The sequence below is a fragment of the Lactuca virosa genome, chromosome 3 (assembly GCF_052849685.1).
Source record: "Lactuca virosa cultivar CGN04683 chromosome 3, Lactuca_virosa_CGN04683_v6, whole genome shotgun sequence".
Classification (NCBI taxonomy): Eukaryota; Viridiplantae; Streptophyta; class Magnoliopsida; order Asterales; family Asteraceae; genus Lactuca; species Lactuca virosa.
The window spans coordinates 353,966,398-353,970,444 of record NC_136428.1 but is presented as its reverse complement, the minus strand read 5'-3'; the positions used below and the strand labels follow the sequence as shown (position 1 = coordinate 353,970,444).

The following is a 4,047-nucleotide window of genomic DNA, read 5'->3' as shown; positions in this document are numbered from 1 at the left end:
AGTCAAAGCTTAAGTAAGTAATTCCCTGAATACATATACATGAAAGATATGATAACTTCTGCTATTATATGATATGCATGTTAGGGGTAGAATAATGATCTCACTAGTATAAAACTGGTCTTTGGCCACACAAAAAACCTGTCACTATAGACATTTTATGAGGGTTCTTTTTTCATTCAATGTGAAAGGAAAGGTCACATCATTAAAGGTAAGTTATGGTGACGTTTAATGGTGGTGACTATAACCCATAAAAACCGTTACTATAGGATAAAACCGTCACCAAAGGGTACCAGTTTTTGTAGTTTTTTAAATCATTTTTTTGATAACCGTCACCATAAACTACTTTTCCTCACAAGTTGTACTGTTTTCATAACTATTGCTGACTAATAGTGACACATAATAGATTAAAGCATGACTATAAACTACATTTAGTCACACATTTTTTCTTTAGCCATCAAAATTATTAACTTTTAGTGACACGTAATATATTTAACCATGATCATAAACTACTATTAGTCACATGTTTTTTGTTTGTCATGACTATTGTTTGACTTTTTGTGACATGTAATATATTAAAGCATGACCATAAACTACTTTTAGTTACATGTTTTTCATTTTTCATGACTATTATTGTCTTTTAGTGACACATAATAGATTAAATTGTTACTATTGTTGACGTTTAATCACACTTTTTTTCGTATGTCATGACTATTGTGGAAAAAATTAAAATAATTTATTTGTCAAATATTAACCAATCAACATCATGTATGTTATTCTCATAAACAACTTATATCAATAAATAAAATACAACATTCACATATACATTCACATTCACATATAGAAAGTATGTTTAGAGCAACAATTTGATAAATCATTACAAGAAGTCGACAGATCCAATTATCAAGCCATAATGTGTACAAATGCAACATTACCAATGGAATCACATTCATATACACCATCCCCATTAGTCCCTTTAATAAATGTATCTGCATGAATAGAAAAAAATATCACTTAATATAGGCAACATACTTTATCTTTTACACATCATTAGTGCATATAGGAAATAAATCATCTCTTTTAATGAATATAGGCAATATACTTTAGTTTTTACACATAATATCAATGTACTTACATTTTTACTCATTCTAACAACATACTTAATAACTCTTACTAACACCTTTACCTATTACAGCTTCCTGTTGTGTTGCTACTTCTCATCTAGCATTCTCCTCTTCAGCTGCAGCAAAATCCATCATAAGCCGCTACAAAACATAACAATAAATTGGTGCCTTATACGAAGGCTAGAGAGTATGACCATGTTAGTAAAAAATAGGACTGCCATAATTATAAAAACTGAAAAACATAACGGGTGCAAACTTGTTCATTATCACTATAAAAAGTGAAAAACATAAATAGTGTAACTGTTAGTTGACTGATCTATAGAGTACAAAACAAATAAAAGGAGGTGTAGTTGAAATGGTTAAGGTGCATGGTTTCTAATGCCTACATAATTAATAAATAACAGATGAATGATACCATATCTACCAGTTTTTAGGGCAGTAGCATCTTCTGTACTAATTGGGATACCTTACATAACAATTTAAACAAAAAAAAGCCAGTTGACATCTATTTGTAGAGCATTTTGAGTCAATTTTTGTTCCTAGTCTACACCATTAACCCTTTTCTTCAATCATTTCACCATTAATCCCTTTCTTCAGTCATTTCACCATTACATGTTAAAAACTTTCATGAAAACCCTATAACACCATTTTAATTCCAGACAAATTACATAAATTGCTCATATAATGAAACAACATAGACATAGAATAATACAAAGTGAAATATATTGATATGAAGTGTTTTGTTTACCAATGAGATCAACAAAATGGAGAAACACACCACCTTTATTTCAAAGAGACATTTCATCATTTTTTCTTTCTAAAGTGATTAAGATATATTAGCATTCGTTAGATGAAGAAAGATGAAAAGAGAATGAAAACAAAAAAGATCTGCTACTTTAACTATAGAATCTTCAAATAAGAAACCAAAAGAAGGTTAATAACATTTGCCAATAAACACTAAAACATAGCATAAAGAGTTTCACCTTTTATGCCATTTGATTTTGGAACAATAGGTTGCTGTAATTATGTTTCAAACTTGGTGGAACGTAGATTTTAGTAAGACTCATTCACATGGTGGTTGCATAGATCTTGATGATCCAAATTTAGGACTGAAAACATTTTTTGAAAGTTTCCTGACTGATTGGCACCTGAAACAACATGAAAACACTACAAATCAATATTGAATCTGAGAAGCAACACCCATTCAAAAATCAGTATAAGTTGTACCGATTTTGGAATCAAAGTTCATGATATTAATAGAAGCCAACATGCAACTCTAATTTTCAACAAAAATAATAACGTTAAAGTGATAGAAGATTATGATATCGAGTGGGGGAGCTAGGGATTCTTGAGGGTGTCGACTTATACGATGGGGATGCAGTTTAGTGTTAATGGACCGCAAGACAGACATTGATGGTGTTAAACACATACATAAACTTAGAGATATAGAAACATACCTTGATGGTGTTGAAATTATTTTAGGGTTTCTAGGAGAGATTGAGAGGGGGAAGGGATTGTGATAGTGGTATGGTGAGGAGAACGAAACCAATGGCGGAGGGGAAGGGTTGGAGGAAGTTCAATGCGAGACTCCTCAAAAGGAATGTCTTACCGATTTCAAGTGGATTCACGTTACCGGAGGTGGTGATGGCAAATCGATTTGGAAAATGGAGAATGAACAGCCGGTCAATCTATGGGATAAACAATTTTAAAGAGGAGACAACGACTGCGAGAAAAAGAGAAACAAAAGGGATTTTGTCCATTTTTTAAAGAAAGAGAGAAATAAAAAACATTTAATTTTGTTGTAAAGAGGAAGAAAAATGTTGAACTTTTAATAAAGAGGGAAAATTGAAATTTTTTAGATGGCGGAAAAAATTGAACTCCCTCCAAATAATGGTTTCACTTTTTAACATTGTCACCGTAAAACACATATAGTGACATGTTTTTTTCTTTTAACGTTATTGTTTTTTTACTTTTAGATACACAAAAAAATTAAAACGTGGCTATAAAAAACTTATAGTTACATGTTTTTTTTTTTTAAATGTCATAAGAAAATACTTAAAGTCAAATGTTATTCTTTTATATTCAAAAGCATTAATTTTAGACATACATATGAAATTAAACTATTATCATAAAACACTTATAGTCACATGTTTTTTAAATGTTATAATAAAATACTTACAATCACAATGATCTACCGTGGCTATAGGCTAGTATTTGTCACATTTTTTTGTGTAAACAGGGCAATGGTGACGGTTTTTAGATAATATGTGACTAAAACAAAACTAGAATTTGATTAACGACCTTTAGTGACACAATTAACCAAATCCGTGACAACCTTGTTTTCAAAAAGCATGGCCATAGGTCATTTTTGTACTAGTTTATGCTCAGGATTGCATGCTACAATGCTTGTTTAGGAGAGATACCTTTATGCGCATGGTAAGTGTTGCTATGTGCTTGTTAGGGTTTCTTCTAACAATGATAAATTATCTAACAAATGCCTAAGGGTGATACACGTTAGGATTAAATAGCCTTAGAATAATTAATTTGGCCTTATTGTATGCTCATCTTTGATGAAGGCCTTATGGTACACACAGTTATTCGAAAGTCTATTTTATCTTGAATACGTATGAATTCCATTCATGGTGCTGTTTATCAGCATTGACAGAGACCTTTCAGCACGTGAGTGGTGGAGGAACTCCTGAGAATATGTAGGAAGCATCTTAGTGTAGTACTGGAATGTTTTGCAAAAATTCAGTTTGTAGTAGTAAGTAGTGATTTAGGAGTTTGGGGGAGATTCTTAAGGAATGTACGGATAGTTGCGGAAGGTAGTATGGGCCCGTACTACTTAAAGCACACATTTCGTACTTAAATCAGAAAAGTTCACATAAATTCTAAGGAGCGTATAGAGTGATTAGCACTAGGTGAA

At 31.6% G+C, this 4,047-nt stretch overlaps 1 long non-coding RNA gene across 1 annotated transcript; it reads right to left on the bottom strand.

Moving 5' to 3' along the window:
* Positions 1-711: 711 nt before the first annotated feature.
* LOC145167572 (uncharacterized) lies at positions 712-2,851 on the bottom strand. Its single transcript, XR_013741236.1, has 4 exons — positions 2,579-2,851; positions 2,105-2,269; positions 1,184-1,301; positions 712-986 (listed from the first exon to the last, which is right to left on the bottom strand). It is a non-coding gene; the product is annotated as an uncharacterized LOC145167572 (long non-coding RNA).
* Positions 2,852-4,047: the final 1,196 nt, after the last annotated feature.